General features: G+C 35.9%; 1 protein-coding gene across 5 annotated transcripts in view; it reads right to left on the minus strand.

Annotated features, from left to right (window-relative positions):
• Nucleotides 1–19,334, minus strand: part of FUT9 (fucosyltransferase 9) — a 104,761-nt gene that overhangs the window by 62,620 nt on the left and 22,807 nt on the right. Inside the window, exon 1 of one of the 5 annotated variants that reach the window (XM_077782300.1) lies at nt 10,227–10,414. The exons of the other annotated variants lie outside the window; for them this stretch is intronic. The gene's annotated coding sequence lies outside the window, so the exon portion shown is untranslated. Of the gene's footprint in view, nt 1–10,226; nt 10,415–19,334 lie in introns of those variants that run through there. 5 annotated transcript variants of the gene reach the window in all.

Below are 19,334 nucleotides of genomic sequence, written 5' to 3' on the forward strand. Positions count from 1 at the left end.
AATGAAATGACATCTTAACAGAATCCATTGCATCTTATTCAGGAGAGCAAAAATGATAAATTAATTAATTTTTAAAAAGCAGAAAGCACAGCTCTGATATATTTGATTACTTTCTGTCTTAGGAGTATCTGGAGTCTCTATAGGTTGGTATTGACTAACTAGGCCAACCAGGTCACATAGTGTCTCTTTTTTTCTTTCAGCCATAAGTAATAATTGCTTTTATCCATGGCTGTGGCACTGAAACAGCCATTGATCACTTCATAGCTTTTAAGGCCAGAAGAGAACACTACACTCATTTAGTCTGACACATAATGTGACATAGGCAGTAACACTCCACCCAATGACATCCATATGAAATCCAATAGTTTATGGTTTAATACAGTACATCTCTGGAAAGAAACCCAGTATTGATTTTAAAATGTTGCATGATGGACAGAAAATCTACTACTTTCCTTCATAAAGTGGCCCAATAGCAATTTTCTCTCACTGGTAGAAACATGTCTCATATTTCCGCTCTGAATTTTTCTATCTATAAACTGTAGGCAATGAGTTTTGTTGTAGCTATAAATAACATGGCATCCATTAGCCCTCTCCTACTGCATACTTCTGGCTTAATATTATGTTATAGGTCAGTCTCTTTATTTCCTCTCCATGGATAGATTGCCTCCTTGAGTATTTGCCTCTGAGGGGCTTTTGAGTCCCATGATTCATTCTGAGTAACAGCTAGAAATTTTGTTTTCAGACTACTGCTTGAAACTGGGAACTAGAAGCCTTTCATGTATAGAGGCAATATAAGGTTTTGAGTCTTACTAACCACTTAGCTGTATATGTACAAATGATTTAAAAGAGTATCAAATAATCTTATGATGATGATGGTGGATCTTGCAATTCTATATCTTAATGTGGAAACAGCCCCTGCAGATTGGCAAATGGGACAGCACTTACAGATGGCTGGATATGAAGAAAATAAACTATATTAAAGTCATATAGTCTGAAGGGGCTTCCTTGCCAGTCTGAACTATATAACAGGCTGCAGAAAGAGAGGTTCCTAGGAGGAAAGAGGTCAGAGAGTACCAAAATACATAATGTTTTCTTGACCATAATACCTACTGCACTGGCAATATCTGTATGGAACATTGTTAGAAATGTAAAATAGATATTTTTTTTTTATTTGTTAGTGTGCAGTTAGCAATGTTAGTTAGTTTGTTTCATGGGGTTGTCAGTGTTTTTATTGTTAGGTGTTACAAATTAGGTCTGAGCTTGAAATATTCTTAGGAACTCCACAGATAAATACACTGGCTAATTTTATGTCATGTTCCTCAAATGTATTGTAGAAGTCCTATTGACGAGGGCCAATGAAGTATTCTAGGTATGGAAATTAGACTATCTGAACATTCTTTTTTTAAGCAAATTTTTTTCTATTCTTTCAGAACAACCCAATTTCCAATATAAACCAGTCTTCTCCAGCATCTCAAAAACAAAGGAGACAAACTGGATTTTCTGGATTGTTCTCATGGCATAACCTAGTTTCCACAAAAGGCAATGGAAGATTTATCAATTGTTATAACGGGAGATTAAATGGCAAACTTGACAAAAACATCTAACCATAATGTTTTTGTGTCAATATTAACTCTGCCAAGTTGAGCTGTACTGAGGATCCAACCTAAAACAGCAGGATACCTGATACTGCAATTACCATCCTGCCTGTCAAAAGCCCTTCTTTTTTGACAGTAATGCCATGATTTTTTTCACTTGAAACCTCTTGAATTTGCTGTAAGAATTCATAGATGGTGTTCAAACAGTTGGTGATGGAAAAAGTTCTGAGTTTGCAATGGACATCATAAATGAAAAGTTCCTAGAACTATGAAAAACTAATTTTAGGATTTTTTAAATCTCATTTTTGCAGTATAAAGCATCTAATTTGGGCAGTAGTGCATAAACTTCTAGTCCATGGAGGCAGGTGGTAAACAATATGACTGACTTTATTGCCTTCTATAGTAAAGTGAAAGGATCTGTGGGCAAGGATAGAGCAGTGGATGACATTAGCATGGGTTTTAGCAAGGCTTTTGACTGTCTCTCATAATGCTATTGTATCCCAATAAGGACTTGTGACTGATTAGAAAATCTAAGGGTAGAAAGATGGAGGGTTAGACTGGGGGCTGGCATTTAGTTGGTCATATGCTACAGGAAGGCAAGTAACAAGTGATCATCACAGGGTCTAACTGGGTACCCCCTCCCCTCAACACTTCTATTTTTGGCCTGGAGGAGGCAATTCTCATCCTTCAACTCCCAAAGCCCAGGAAAAGCATCAGTAACTTGGAGGCAGCACAGCAAAGGCAACCAAGCTGTTCAGTGAACCGGAGTACTTGTCCTCTGAGGAGAGACTGAGGGAGTTTAGCAGGAGAAGAGGCAGCTTTGGGGAGACTGAACAGCAGCCCACTGTTAGCTACTCATGGGCATTGAGAAAGCAGAGCTGGCCCTTGCAGCTGTGAACAATGAAAGGGTGAGAGACAGTGGGCATAGCTTGAAACATGAAATGTTCAGACTAGATGTAAATAGAAACAGTGGAATAGGTTGTATGGAGAAGTTGTGCTGTCTCCATCCTTGGAGGTTTCCCAGGTCCAGCTGGGTAAAGCCCTGGACAACAGTGAGTTGGATGAGAAATGTTCTGAGGACCCTTCCATCCTTGACCCTGTGGTTTTAACTCTTCATAATAGCTAATTGCCCCATAGGGTGCCTAAACTGCTATGGAAAGAGCCTTTCTTAGATTAAGATGCCTGATTTTTAAGGTGCCAGTTGACAGGAATATCATCCTATGAGGGAAGGTAAATGGTGTAATAAATGGAGTCATAATACTAATCATAGCACAGGACTCTTAAATGACAAGCCACTTTTTAAATCTCACCCTGTAATAGTAACCAAGTCTTTTCTCCTGGAGAAGCCATTTTATGTAAATTCCTGTCATAGGTATTTAGATATTTTTCTCTTTCACCCACACATTCACACACACACTAACCATGAAGCCTCATTCCAAGTAGTTTCTGAGCTGTATTTATGCCAATTTTACTAATTTCAAAGAGCAGAAGGTTACTCTAAGTCCATGTTTATGCTTGACGATGTGAGATCCAGAAGGACATTGCTGTCCTCCTTTCTATAGACACTGGACTTCATGTTTATCATGTCTTCCTTGAAAATTGTCATGTTTATCAAGTCTTCCTTGAAAATTGTCCTCCTACATCTTATTATAATCAGATGAAATAGCTAAGAACCATGGTTCTGCTGGTCATGCTTTATTCCAGCAGTGCCTATTTATCTAGTATGGTTATGCTTGCTTCCAAAGCAGTACTTGGCTTCAGGTCCAGTACCCTGTTAGATGTCTCTGATGAACGTTTGGCTTTTAGCTGCTTACAACTATGACCTATTCATTTATTAATACAATAGTAGCTAAATTACAAATGAAATGGCCTTTGGTATCATGAAAGACAAGTGTCTTAATCAACAGCAAAGTCAATAATAGTTTAAAGGTATGTAAAGTTATCATCTGGAGTACAGATATGAGAGGGGAGCTGATAGTCTGAAGGGTAAACTTAATAGCCTAGGACAAATTATACATGCCTAATTATTAGATGCTTAATTTCCTATCTCTGTTAAAATGTAGGAGCAGACATGCAGTCTGCCTGAACTTCTTTACACTCTGAAATGAGAGGGGAAGCCTGAAGAGCAGATGTCTATGAACAATATAAAATTCTTTAAAGAAAATATATGGACGTTTTATTCCTATGAATAGGAAACTATTGTATGTGCCTTAAGATTCTTATCTCCATTTAATTATTCATCAATTATAAAGCTAGTGAATTTAATTTGTAAATAATCAGTGATTATTTCATTTATATGGTTCTAGTTGCATACCTTAACAAATTTACACAGCGTTGAAGAGCTCTGTCCTCCCTTGTTTTTAACCTCCCAGTCATGCCATCTGGTTCTCTGCAATGGCTGTTGAAATCATTCCTTTTTAAGGTGACCTTGGTTTGACTTCACATGTCACATAACTGATTAAACTTAGTGGCAATTATTTTCAGATATTTTAACATACTCTGAATCCTTTCTCATGTACTTGCCAGAAATCTAATTTTAAAATAAATTTGCACATGTAACATTTTTGCTATTTGCTTTAAGTGTATAATTATAGTGGTACCACTGTGAAGACACCTTCAATGTGTCCAAAATGGGTATAAAGACCTGCTAGCAAGTGTATTCAAGATGGTAATTTGGACATCATCTTTCCAATGTACAGATGATGATGAAACAAGTGCAAGAACACATTATTTAGAATTAGGCCTGTAGCAATACATATGTTCCAATAGATAAAAGTCTTGAGTACTCTAATGTACAAAGTGCCACCCTGGTCATTTATTCTATCTTTGGATAGAATAAATGGAAATATCTTTGAATCTTTGCCATCTGATCATGCAATCCCAATTCAGCAGGCCTGTTGAATTACTGAATATCATTCAGGCATTTTGTTTCAATGATTTGATTTTGTATTATAATTTATACTCAGAAGTTATTATAAATTAATTAAAAGACCATCTGAAACCCCTCAGGTAATTTTCAAACACAATGAGAATCTCCCTCATACGGATACTGCTGTCCCTGTCAGTCTGTGAAGATATTTTAATCAGATACATTAATTTTTTTCCACTAAAATGTAAGGGGGAAATATATGATTATGGTCTGTCCCTACTGTCAGCAATGCATAAATCTACTGGAATAAGTAGGATGCACAGAGTGTAAGTCAATGGCACAAATCCAGTATATTATTTCACTTGAAATATCGCAGGCTGTAACAAAGCAAAAAGCCATTCTGTGTAGGCTGTCATGTGTAAGAAAGCCAAGATGAAGAAAGATTTATTTAACACCTTTGGCAATTAATATACATATGTGTTATGATAGCTCATGGAAGCAGTTGGCAACAGTACCCTCTAAAATAGCAGTTCAGCTGAGATGCTCAAGGATACAGGAAACCCACTGGTGACAAAGGATGTCTGTCTGAAAGCTGCCTCTTTCTCTTCTCTGTTAGTCTTACTACTTGAGTTGTCTGTTTTATGGTTTTGTGCAAGTGAGACATACATACTTCTCCTTTTCTTGGTAATTTTGGTCTTAGATGCTCAATAGTTTTTGCATATCATTCATGGGGAGGGTCTTTTACTGCTTTGCTGCTCATGCTGACTTCTCTGTATTAATAATGAGCCATTGCAACAGGTGAGTGAGCTTTATCTTAATTTCATTTTACTATTATGGATCCAAGGTTCTAACTGACCAACAGTGGCTTTTTAAGAACTTACTGTCTTCCTATAGGTATTAGCCTACTGGTAGCTGATAACAAAAGTGAAAAGGCATTGCCCTCTGAGCTGCCACTGTCCACAACCTGTGACACTCCCATAGAAGCCACACATTTCATTTTCAAATGATATGCAGAACCACAGGGTGTCATGACCCAGAAGATAATATATATACTTCTTCTACTAGGGCATAAAAATTCTGGAGCAAATAAAAAGGGATGACTACTTCTTAAAATATGTCACCAGAAATCAGGAGACCTCACTAATCACTTCCATTTGAATTTTTCCTTCTGGTACTGTTCCATTTTCCATAGGTTTAGCCAGAAGAAGTAAGTTTTTAGGAGTGGTTCTTCTAGAGTGATGAAGGATAAGGAATCTCTAGCAGCTTTCAAAATAAGCTGGAAAGAAAGAAGTAAGATATATTTTCATTACAGAAGGTCTGTAGTTTGGGGGAAGCTCTTCATATCTTTGCAGAAAGTCATGGGTTTTTTATGTATTCCCAATACATTATAATACTTGTTGTTGAATCCTGTTCTCCTGCTATGGCTGTTGGAATGTATAATCTTGATAAAGGAGACAAAATAGAGTAAAAAATGACAAAAAAACCCTCAGTTTGCTAGTATGCTTTGCAGTTTTGTATTCTTATCTTCAAAATATTTTTATTTAGGGCAGCAATCCCAGTGTCTCCTGTTACCCACACTAAAATGTAAATGGTGGTGTTAGTGGGCTACTCTGTAGAAGTGTCACTTCTGCCTTGGGCTTCTTTATCTTCTTTTTTTTTGTTACTCTACTGAAACTGTAGAAGCTGAGTTGAGAATCAAGGAGAATAGAGGTGGGCTCACTTTCTGAAAGGTGATCACATCAACTAACACAATTTAAATGTTTGAAGGAAAAATGATTGCTGCTCAGGTTCTAGGCTTTCATATAATCTTTAAGATATGCTTGAGTATTTCTAAGGCCAAAGTATTGCAGATAGCAAGCTATTTCAGGACAGTTCCTGTGGCTGAATTCCATACTCAATCAAAATTGAAACTACTGTACTGTATACTGGATGTCAAGGTCACAACATTTTTGCTTCAATTACCCTTCAACCACTGGCTTTTAAAATTAAGAATGCAATTATCCAACACTGGTTTTGTAATCCATGTGTTTAGGATTCATGTTGGGAGGAGTGTCAAGAGTGTAAAGAATCAAAAATAAAGCAAAATAAAGTAAATATCCCATATCTAGATAGATACAAATTAAATCATTGACTAATAGATTGTTTGGAAATATTTTCCTATTTAATTTTTAAAAATATATCTCTTAAAATTATGCATAATATCTTGGTTTAGTGCCTGTCTCAACACCCACAAGAAATATTATCATGGGAGCCTTATATCCAGATTTGAGAACACAGGATTTTTTGACCAGTCAAATACAGTTGTAACCTGTTGATTATACAGCTGTTTTATCTTTTACTAAATATAAAGAAAGGCCCTACAAGATGCAATCAATCCATCATAAATGGAAGAAAAACTCAAAATAATCTCTGTTAACACACAGGAGTACTTTAAATTGGGTCTGAACTGTCAGAATCTCAAGTTTCTATTTAAGTGTCACTTGGTTTTCCTCAAATAAACAGCAGAGTGATCCTTTAAAAACACCAGCTAGAACTGCTACAATGAAGTACGATCACTTGTGTGATCATGGACAAGAGCATTTCTGTGTATGTTTGTCAAGCTTACAGCAAAATTGGCTGAGGAAGTCCGAATTCTACTGCTAATAAATATTCTCACTAGATACCCTGGAGAGAGACAAAGAAAATGAACACGGAACAGAGAAAACAACATATGAAGAGAAAAGGAAAAAAAGGAGGCCACATAAGATCACGAAGTAAGAGGTAGATTTGAAAAGGGAAACAGAAAAGGGAGGGGGATGAATACATGTTAGAAACAGGGAAGCTGTTGATAGCACCATAGAATGAGCTTGCATTCATTCTTTCTTTTTCTCATAGGATATTTAAAGGTATGACCTATAGAATTGCAGATGAAAATACAGAGATGAATGATACATACAGCACAGCATACTTAAGCCCATAATTAATTATTATGACAGTCATTATGGGGCTCACAAGCAATTTAGAGGGATACCAACCTGCCAACAGTGAAGAAACTAAGAAAATAAAGTGCTTGAACTAGGAATTCAGTTAATTACATCTTGCAGAAGTCAAATAGATAAGAACACTTCTATTTTTAAATGCTCAAATACTTTTTTTATTATTTACTCATGAAAAACAGCACTGGAAGAAGGCAATATTTCTGGGCTGAATCAATTCAAGTACAGTTTATTTTTTTGGAGACCAGGGATGCTCCCATTATTAGCAAAATAAATTAATTTTTAAGACGCAGTTAACATTCTGTTACTCAGAGGAACTGATAGTATAATAAGGAGCTGGTAGAATACAAATCCTGTAAAGGAAAAGTTACTTTCAAAGGTTAATGGCATATAATTTGCAATAAATTTCTTTTCTTGACTGTAGCGGAAAGTCAGAATGTGCTGAACTCTCACAATACTCAGACTAAAAAACATACTGTTTTACACTTTTCTCCCTAACCTTGAAATTTCTCCATCACTTTACTCCTTTGGAGCTTATGCTCTAATGTGATATGCTGCAAAATTTGCAATAATGAATAATAATATCTATAGCAGTACTTAAAACACAGTCTCAGATTATAATCTTAAATAAGAAAGTATTGGGTCATCCTAAAAGTAATTTTTATTGCTCTTTCAGAATGAGATATTAAAACAAAAAATCATAACAAAGGTTTTTCATTCTTAAAATGTACTTTCTGGCAGGGAAAGGCTCCAAGAGAAAAAGTGTCTTCACTAAAATTTAATGAGTGGTTAATGACCCTCCATTTGAACCTCAATTTCATACACTTCAGTTCTTGCATTTAGATATTTTTTCTCCTTAACGAATCAACAAGTAATTTAGCTTCCTAAGGAATACAATATCAAAGCAATATCAGAACAAAATCCAGTAGGCTTAAAGTGAGATATGTTTGAACTTTCTGAATAATATTGGGAGTGTTTAAGCAATTATTTTGCAAAGCTTGTAGAATATCATGCTGCTAATGAAACCTTGCAGTTTCAGTGATATAACTTTGTCACTACAAACCATTTTCTTATAATTTATATTTTTTGGTTAACAAAAATGCAATGATAATTCTCAATTCTTTTCAGGCTATGTGAACACTTTTTTACTTTGCAGTAGTAATTTATAATTTTTATTCACAACACATTGTAAAGTAGACTGGGGAATAAAAAGAGAACTTTGCAGGGCTGTGAAAGAATTGTGGACGTGACTGTCCTTGTCTAATTACCCTAAACCAATCCACAGCGGAGGATCGCAGTTTAGCACCCTCCAGAGGTGTTGCAGGGTCTCCAGCCCTGTTCCTGAGCAATTATTTTGATCTCCTGGCTTGTCTTTGGCCTTGAATTGTTACCCATCTGATGCACTTAATACTGCCTGCATTTACCCAGGGGACAGCAGGTATCAGCCTGTGCCAGCACCATTCCCCCCGGCTCTCAGGGAAGGCTCTAAACTGAATTAACTCCCACATGGAGACAATGGTTGCCTGTGACCGAGTCACAAACCTTTACAATGGAAGAATGCTCAGAGGAGATGTCTGTGGGTGATGTACTTGCAGTGCTTGGAGCAGAGGGCAGAAAGTGATAATGGCTATGGGAGAGGGAAGTGAAGCTGAGCAAGGGAATTGGACTGTGTGTTCTCAAGAGGTCCCTTCCCATCTAAAGGATTCAATGATTATGTACAAAAAGCTGTTCAAAGTTTGCTGCAAAGCCAAAGAGAGAACTAAAACCAGAATTGACCAAGTTGCAAGAGAAGTCGAAGGTTGTTTACTTTAGCCTACAGTTTTGTACAAAACTTTGCTCTCAGAATTCCACCTTTGACATAAATAACATATAATGATAAATAGTGATTTAACTCTAATGGAAAAGTAAACTTAAGTCTAAAATTTGTGCCTCAATTCATGCAATAAAAGTGACAGTTATAACATTTTACATACTCAAAGCTTAATTTGCTGCTTTTCAAAGAGAAGCATTAATTTTGTGGTGCTTGAAATTACTTGATTAAATCCTGGAACCACTGAAGTCTGTGTAAGGTTAGCCACTGGCAGAGTTTTGCATAATTTACTCTCTGCAAGAGAGTAAATAATTTACTCCCTAAGAGTCATTGAACATATTTCTTGGAATTCCTATAGTGCATCTGCAAATGTTGTAATGAATCGATTCCTCCCATTCCCATCAACTTTCAAGTTGTCTTATTAGTGTGTGCATCATACCTAGCTGACAGTGTGCTTGCTGATCTACTCTTTCTTTCCCATAGCCTCAGAAAAGTTCAGGCGCAGTCTGTACAAACTCCTGGGTCACCATTAGCACCACAATATTGAGTAATTAACTGAACACACAGCTTACAGAACTCAGAAGGGAAAAGAAGCACTGCATCAACAGAAACAAATGGGCACTGGAAACCCAACATAAAATTCTGCAATTCTGACCTAGGAAACAGAGGTGGGTTCCTAAACTCTGCAATCAAAAGAGTAAGTCTGTATTCCCAGCAGGCTGCAGACTGCACGGAAATGCTCAGAGAAGCATACTTAGATGCACGCTTTGGACCTGTCCACATGAAACTGCTGTCCAGTTCTGGCCACAGCTCATGGTCTAAGCTACTCCTACACAATGAGATACTGAACAACTTGCAGTGGAACCCACATTAGAAGTTAAATTCTATTCAAGATGACAACATGTGAGCAAGTGACAGGAGAAGTAGAAAACTAGGAGAGTTTGGATTCACTCCTGGTAAGATGTGATATGCCTCACCTTTCACCACTGATTGGTCTAAAGAAGGAATTGTGACAGAGCTGAATCCATCCAATGCAGTTTGAAAATCCTATGCCAGGGGGTAAGACATGATGAGAAACAGAGAAATATTCCATGTAAGCAAAATAAATAGGCAAACAAACAAATAAATAACAACCCCCCACCACCACCAAAACCAAAATATTTAGAAAACTGTTTCTATTTAGGATCTACTGTAAACCTGCTATTTTCATCAAAAAGTTTAACATTATGTCAGAAAATTGAATTCTGGCAGCAGAGCAGACCACAGAGTGTATCTCTGACTGACAATGAATTTTCAATATGCTTGTCTTGAATATTCCATACCTGAGACCATCAACTGACTTCGTGTGCACAACTCAGGATAGTGGGATTTTATTTTTTTGTCTCTAGTTCATATGTATAAAGAATCAATTTCTATTTCCAACTAAAATGTCTGTTCTGTTCTAAAAAATAATGCTTATATAGACTGTAAGTGACTGACTGTAAATATGAACTTTCAACCAGTGATGGAAGCTTTAATTATGTATAAATAATAGAATCACAGAATATTTAAAGTTAGAAGGGATCCCCAAGTATTTCCAAAAACTTTCTGCTGAGCAGAGCAGTAACTTTTAATTTCCTTCTGTTGACTTCCACTGGCTGCCCTCTGTTCCTAGGCTGTATCTACATGTTGTAGTTGTTAACTGCTGCTGTCTCAGTCCCTATGGAAATGGAAATAAACTGAGATGGTACTGAAAGGTTGTTAGGAAACAGTCAGATGATGGTGATGAGGAGGACTGGGTCCTCTTATTCAGGATATTTCTCTACAGTTTGTCAATATAGATGGCCTTTGACAATTTATCAATGATAGGTACTGCTAAAGAATTAAATTTTAAAAAATTCAGTAATTCTTTTCATACCTGCACTTAGAGAAATGTAAATTTTTTTTTTTACAAGATTTTGATGCTTTTCTCAACTGTACATGGAACAACTCTTAAATTTTATTCTAACTCAGGCTGATCTAGAGTGCAGTAAATTATCAGACAAGTTGTATAGCACACTTATTATACTTCATATATCTCTTTATAGCATACTCACAAGAAATATTTGAGTGCTTTCCAGTAGTACATTAAGCAATGTGACTAATGGTTGTTACATGTTTATTCTTTCATTCCTCTCCCCAGGGGAAGATGTGTCTACTGTGTAATGTTTTGTTATACAACATATAATGTTTGTCTGACTGTTTGTCTAAATGTTTATGTTGCAGAAGGAAAGGTTAAGAAAATCTAATTCGCAGTTGGAAAGGAGGATGGCACTCAACTTGTTCTAGACCTTGCCTCCTGCTTGAGTCGATTTCTCAATCTCAGACTGGCCCCAGCAAAAACACTGCTTGCTATTAAATAAGATTTACCGTCCTTGGAAAGGTTTCCCTTTGCTAGTAGAACAAAATCGTCAATCACTCCTTTCATTCTGGGACTTCAGTTTAGATACCCTGGGTCCTGGTAACAAAAAAACCCAGTGCAACTTTAGAATCCAATTCAGTAGCTGGTGAGACTGGAAATAACCCTCTGTAAACTGCAGCAGTTGTTTGTCAGCTGGAAGAGTTTGAAATCCCCCACAGCTCACTAGGCTGCTACCACAAAGATTATTTCTCTTGCCACATTCTGTGGCTGTGACCTGCAAATGTGACCAGGATTTACTTTTAGCAAAAGGGCTTTCTGATGGCCTGTGTTTTGGGAGAAATGCTCTCTTGTACAGGAAGCTTCCAAATAGGAAAAATACAAGGATTGGCAGCACACAGGCCCCAACAGGAAAATCAGATTGATGGTGAAAAAAAATAGAGGAAGGGAAAAGAAGGAATTTGTTATCTGGTTTATTTTGATATTGCAAAAAAACTATTGAAAGAAATCTTTGCTAAGTTTTCAATACAACACAGAATTTTTTAATAATTAATGATATCTGTAGTGAGCTGCAAGCAAATTTGTAAAAGGAAAGTATAAAAGAGATATTGATTTCAGTTTTATCTTTATTTTATTTGTACTCTATAAATTGTAAAATTTCATTATAAAATTCTCACTTCATGCTTTATGGCATTTTTATACTTAAGGTGTATTAGTGCCATTACTGTGTATTTTATGTTTCATAGCACATAATGTTTCTCATAGCAATAACAACATCTTTCCTGGTAGCAGTCAGTATCATAAAGAGTCCTGAAGGTACAGCATAATTTCTGGAGATGAGCTTTACAGCAATCAGGACCATGTGCCCAGGCTAAAACATCTGGAATAGCCATAAGGCTTAATATTTGCATATTAGTGAAACTGAAAATGAAAAGTTTTGAAAGGTTTCAGCAGATGTTAGGAAATTCAGTGAAAAGACTACCTACATGCAGCAATGGGAGGATCACTGGTTTTGTGTTTTTTTTTTTTCTTTGCAACTTGCAATAATCTTTAAGACATAAAGAAGAGCGTAATGGATCAATCAAACTATTTTTCAGGAAAAGTTATGACTACCCTAAGACATTAGCACTTTCTTTCTTCTCTGCTCTCCCTTTATATTTTAATAGATATTTATTATAGTTTGCCAAAACTGTATCTGAAATACCTGCTTTTGTGAAAGAATATAAAAATAAACCTTTCTGAATCTTACTACACTATAGAAAAAAAGTGTTCTCTTTTTATGTCCTGTGTTTATAAAAATGTAATCAATGAGATAGATATATAAAGGCAAATTAAGACTCCTTTGCACACCTTCTTGTACATGAAATACATTTTTATGTTGGCAAATGTTTTTCTCTAAGATTGAAGTTTTTCTCATCTCATCAGTAAGTTACAAGTAAATCAAATTATGACAGTGAAGGACCTATCATTTCCTACAGTATAGCAGATGGGTCCCATGGTTTAATTAAATAATGTTGCTGTGGGCACTAAGATTGAACAGAAGTGTTGAAAACTTCAGTGCTGCAGAATTCACTGCCAAAGAGCAAATGCAAAAATGGGTACTTGGGAAAATATGTAAGAGGAATAGTCACAAGTACTCTACCCTCAAAAATATATATATTGGAAATCCACTGGTCTCCTGACCTGTCTATCCTCTTCTCTGGTCTTCCTTTATACTTAACTGCATTCCCAGTTGAATGAATGAAAAGTTTGTTTCACTTTTCTCCTATTTCTCAGCTGATTTATACCAGTTGTAACAAGACGAGTCTCAGAGGACTAATCTTAGGAAAATCTATTTGCACTGGGGTGTGTTTTATAACCAGCACATTCAAAATATTCCTGTGATAGCATCTTTTGTAATGTCTGCATAACATCTGATACCATCTAAATCCCACATGTTTATTTGTGTATCATCTTTGGATTAGATCCTTTCATCAGAAAATTTGCTATCTATTTGTCACAGTTTAAAAAGCAATTAATGATTTTTTTCCTGTTACTATCAGAAAATATTTCTATCACAGGAATTTAATTCTCCCTGGTAAGTTTTCATAAACAGAAAATTTCACTCCCCCCATTTAGTTAAAATTTATTCATTCAGAAAAATGATGTAAAAAGCCCTACTACAATGACCTGAAGGAGATTATCTTGTTTTTAGGAAAATTTAAGAGGCCTAATAAAGATGAGAATAAGAGGCCTTGTGGTGAATTTTTACAAATATATCATAGTAAAAATGGGAGATGAAAGGTGACAGCCATTAGTAATTTAATCAATAAATTCATCTAAGAAGATAGGATATATTTAATTAAATAAAAAAACTTTTCTGTTAATTGAGGTTCCAGGTTTCTTCTCAGTGCAGCTGAGAACCGGGCTTTAACTTTGGACCTGAGTTATGACCTTGTGCTACATAAAAGCCCTTGCAAGGAGTCAGTCAAATATTACTGATGATAACATATTTTGGTATTTTTCAATTAAATTTATGAATAAAGAGTTGTCTTATCAGTCCTGTATGTCTTCCTCCTTTCTCCTACGCATTTCTCAACATTAAAATGAGATTCTGTCTTTCTAAAAGACATCATAGATATATATTATTTATTCAGAAAATTAAAATCTATGTCACAATTAAGTAACATGGAAGTATTTTTTAAATCATGTGGAAACCACATAGTATGCTACAAAAAATAAAACTCCTGTGAACCCTAGCAGAGTCCAGAATCCTAGAATGACAATAGCTGTGAAAAGTAGTAAAATAAAACAACAGGCAGTCTGTTATTTTTCTAAGCTATCCAGTTTTTACACAATTTAATGTCAATGCCAGTATTCATGCATACAATTATATTCACAATTTCATGTGGAGAGAGTGGATGTAATTGAGATGTTTAGTGGAACATGTACTCATCAACTGATAATGTCTCAATTTAAAACTTGCACACAAACTGAGTGGGACAATCACTGTCAAGAAATATAACAATGGGGACTAAATATGTAACTGCTGCTACCTGTAAAAAATAGTGATAAAGATGGTCATCAGCACTGTCACCAATTTACTGCATCCCAATTTAGCATTTTTTCTGCAAATCTCCAATTGTATCTGTGGGCTTTGTTTTCAGTAAGAAAAGGTGTGAACACAATTTTAGATTGCTGGTTAACAGACAGATATATCTTTTTGGGTTCAGCTTCACCAAAGAAATGCTTTTCCTTGAGAAATTCTACAGAAAGTGCTTTATCTGTGCAGCCCCGAAATGGAGCCAGAACCTGCAGTCACTGTCTCAGAAATAGTGCTACCATCTTTTACCTTGTGAGGATGTTACTAGTCATGTTCTAGGATTCACTGTCACTCCTGGTTTGGGACTTACCAGAGTTCAATGACGTGCATAAACTGGAAATAGTATTGACAGAAATAGGAAGTCAGTATGAAGACAATCTGGGAAGTTAGAAGAAATATAAAAGACGAGGGAAGATACAGATAAAAAGGACAGAGAAGAATGAATTAATTAATTTAATGGAGGGATAGAATGGAAGGATATGGGATTCCAGACAGTAAGAACAAAGTGAAGTTAGCATCAGAATAAAAATTAGCTGGTTTTGGAAGAGGCTGGTGAGTTTGATGGAGACTAAGGAAATATATTTTATGGATGAAAATACAATCGTGAAGAAACTTCAGAGTATGTGAACCACTTAAGCCTGTTTTGTTCTATGGATAAAGGAAAATTATGGAAGGAAGTAACCCTGAACCTGTAGTTTGAAAAAGAATAATGATATATTGGCTATAAGTGGTCAAGTCTATCCTCAAAACCACTTTGTGTAGAAGACAGTTCAGACAAAGCTCAATCTGAACAGGTTGAACATAAGTTTGAAACAACACAAGAGAAAACAGTGAATTCTCTGCCAAGTATTATTCCATACATACATATTATTCCTGCTTTTTCATTATTATTTTTGTGCAAAAGGCAAATGGATAAAATATGTATAATTTCCAACAACCATTTCTGGGTGTAGGGTCTTGTAAAAGCTATGCAAAATCAAATGCATTGAAGGATCATTGATTAGGGCCTGGAAAGTTGGTAAGCAGAACAAATATCAAGTTTCTAAATATTGCCATTAAGTAGGAAATACATATGCAACCAGACCATCTAAATTTCTGTACCAATTACAAGCAGTATTTGCATGCTTAGCTGGCTTTCCTCAAAAGCTTACCCACCTCTTTTTATGCTCCCAATTACACAGACAATTGCTATCATTAGGCAATGAGTGCAGATGAATCTCTCAGAAAATTCATCTTGCAAAAGGAAGGAGAAAAAGATTGTTGGTAAGGGTTAGGTTTTTTCATTCTGTCTCAAACAATAACTTCTCCAGGTTTTGAAGAGTACATATCCTTCCTCTTGTCACATATCTAACATGGAGTTCAGGTTCCTCTAAAACTAAAATGTTAAGTTATTAAAATACATGGAAGCCACCATGCTTTCTCCCTGTCCTTGCAGTAGTAAAACAGGATCTTTGGGAACATTATGCTGGAGAAGGCACTGAAAACTAAGTAATAAAGATGCCATTTTTTGTCTTAGTTTTTGTTTATCTTTACACTGTAATAAAACAAGATTGTAAATTATTAACATAAAAATATAGCAATGTAGAACAGAGATATTTATGAATGGGACTATAACTTATAATATTCTGTATACGATGTGATTGCTTTCATTTCAAGTGTATTGGGGATAACTTCCATAAAGTATGGGAAAAAAAAAAAAAAACATTTCAGGGCACTTTGTAGGAGATATTTGCCTGTTAAACAGTTTTTTTTTTGTCTGTTTACATGTGTTAGACTAACTACGTATTTTTGTTGGTTTACTTGAGGAGCTTCTATTCACAAAAATATGATCTTCAGTGCCATCACATGGCATCTGAGGGATGACCAGGGTATCAGGTCCAATCAGCATGTTGTGCCAAGGCAAACTTAGTCTGGATATCATAAAAAATTCAATCATAGAGAGGGTTGTTATGCATTAGAACAGCCATAGTAGAGTCAATCTCTGGAGGTATCTGAAAGAGATGCAAATGTGGCATTTAGGGAGACGATTTAATGTTGGACTTGGGAGTGCTGGGTTCATGGCTGGACTTGATGATCCTAGAGGTTTTCCAACCTACACAATTCTATGATTCTATTACATACAGCAGTGTTTCCATTTGCTCAGAGAAATTGTGCAATTGTAATTTGGGTCAAAGATGATGTGTTCAGCTCACTGGACTTGGTAACCAAAAGAGTGTACTGCCATACTGCTATAACAGACTAAAGCAGAACTTCACCTTGTGTTAACTTGAAACTTATGAGCACTTGCAAAGCAATATTAAAAGTTAAAAAGTGAAAATAATTTGTGGTATTTGTCATACTTTCTTTGGAACAGAGCAAACAAAGTGGAATTTCCCTGAGGGATATTGGTGATTTCTTGGCCACTTCCAATCAAAATACATTTTTTATTCAATACCAGTTGATAAGACAGATACCAGATCTCTGGCTAATTTTCCCTGCTTATTGTTGTATTTATGCTAGTTTGACTTGTTCTATTTTTCACTGCCAACATATTTTCAATCAATTTTTATGCTGTACATTCCTCTGTGCTTTGTTTCCTGATGTATTGTAAACTTTGCAGTGAAAATACATTATAATACAAGAGATGGAGAAAGCAGCCAAAGGAAGCAGCCAAGGCAATAATACAAAAAAAATCGATATTAAGCCAGCTGTTATGTTTGACTTCCTCATGTAGAAAGCCCTGGAAAAAGAAGTGAGAAGGTTTAGTTGGGAACAGTGATTTTGGCATTCTTGGTATATGTGCCTTTCCATGACATCCAAAATCTTTCCCCTTATCATTCCCTGCTAAAATAACCCTTCAACACTCCAGTCTTATTCTTGCTGTAAAAAAACCCTCATAAGTAGCAGAGACATCTCTGCCTCCCAGGCAACATAGATGCAAACTCCCGTTTTGGTGCTGACCACCACTTGAAATGTGTTTTGATTTTGTTGTTCTCAAATCTAGCCATCACACAGGCCTTCAATATTTGGGAGCGCTCAAATACTGAGTGCCAGGCCTGCTCACTAAAAGGGAAAGACAAAACATTTCTTAGAACAAGATAAATGTTACCAGTCACCTGACAGTCACTTTACCTATCGTAAGCACAACCCCCCCTATCGTAAGCACAAACCCCCGTCCCCAGGAGACAAGACTTACATTAATCATCCTACATTATGCAGCCATTGGGTACAAAGATGATGAAAGTTGTGCCCTTTGAGAGCTTGTTATTGACAAGTTTCACTGTGCCTCTGTGATGAACAGCTCTTATTTTTCTTTCCTCCCACACATGTTTCTAGGCACACAAAACAATATTTAGCCTTTGCGGTATGTCACAGATTCAACTATGATTCTCTGTTAATTAGACACTACCAGTATTTATTTATGCCCCTTTTTATTGGGTTTGAATGTCTTTGCTTAAGTATGCCCTTTGCAGCATTTAATGGTGTTCTCTTCAAACCACCTATAATTCAGTTTCTTTCCTTTCTGTGCTTACATAAAATACTATAAGCATCTCCTTTAGGTAAACAGAAAAATGTGCAAAAGGTATCATTAGCTGGGGTATAGAAAACTGAAATGTTCCTTCAGAGTAACTAGTTTTGATTATGCCTGCTTTTCCCCCACATTTTTCAATCTATTTTCAGCTCTTTTCTCATAGGCACGAGGGATTTTATACTGTAATAGCTTCTTCGCTATCCTCAAAGGAAATAAAAGTGATAACAGACTTTTCTATTAAGCAAGCAGTGAAGACAGTGTGCTGACAAGATGTTAATTTTTTTTAAGTTTCCTCATTTATTTTTTCTAACGCAACTTCATTGAACATAATTGGCCTTGTAGTTTTTAACTCAGATGGCAATTGTGTTGTCACTTGTTTTCTCCATTTAAAATATTTGTAAATTCATCCATTGGTACTTCAAACATTTATTCATTTTTCACATAGGATTATTATACACTTAGATTTTATTAATTTAAAAAGGATATGCTGTATTACTTCTTCAAAGTAATGCCAAATCATTCAATTTTGTCCTTAAATGTAGCTTTTTCTCATTTGGGAAGAAAGCCAGTTTCCCACCCTTTGCTTTCTCCCTCACTGTCCCTGTCCTCTATTTTCAGTGGTCATGAAAAGATATTTTCTTTCTCAACTGCTTCAACATCAAGTGCTCCTCTCTTGTTAAAAAAGTCAAGCATTTCCTACTAAAACTTAAACTGACATTTTTATTATACTGCTGATTCTGCTGAGTGAGAAGACCTTAGACAAAGGGTGCTTTTATAAGGGAACTATTCACAGGAGGCTTGTGCTTCTCAGGAATGGGAAAAGCTTTACCTAGTGACAACTAAGGGCAGCAAAACAGAACAAAACTGAATGCTCTAACAGCGCCTCAGATTTCCCAAGTTGAAAGACTGGTTGCAGGCTGCAGCATTGACCCTTTAAATGTAGGAGATAATGAACTGAATATCAAACAATAAAAAGAAGGTGGGTCCAGAAAGATGATGTGATATTTCCTATGTTTTTAAGATCATGTTATTAAAAAAGATACAGAGCAAGGAAGACTGGAAATGTCACAACTGCAGAAGAGACATTATGCAGATAATTCTCATAGTAAGACCAG

The sequence above is a fragment of the Lonchura striata genome, chromosome 3, assembly GCF_046129695.1.
Source record: "Lonchura striata isolate bLonStr1 chromosome 3, bLonStr1.mat, whole genome shotgun sequence".
Classification (NCBI taxonomy): Eukaryota; Metazoa; Chordata; class Aves; order Passeriformes; family Estrildidae; genus Lonchura; species Lonchura striata.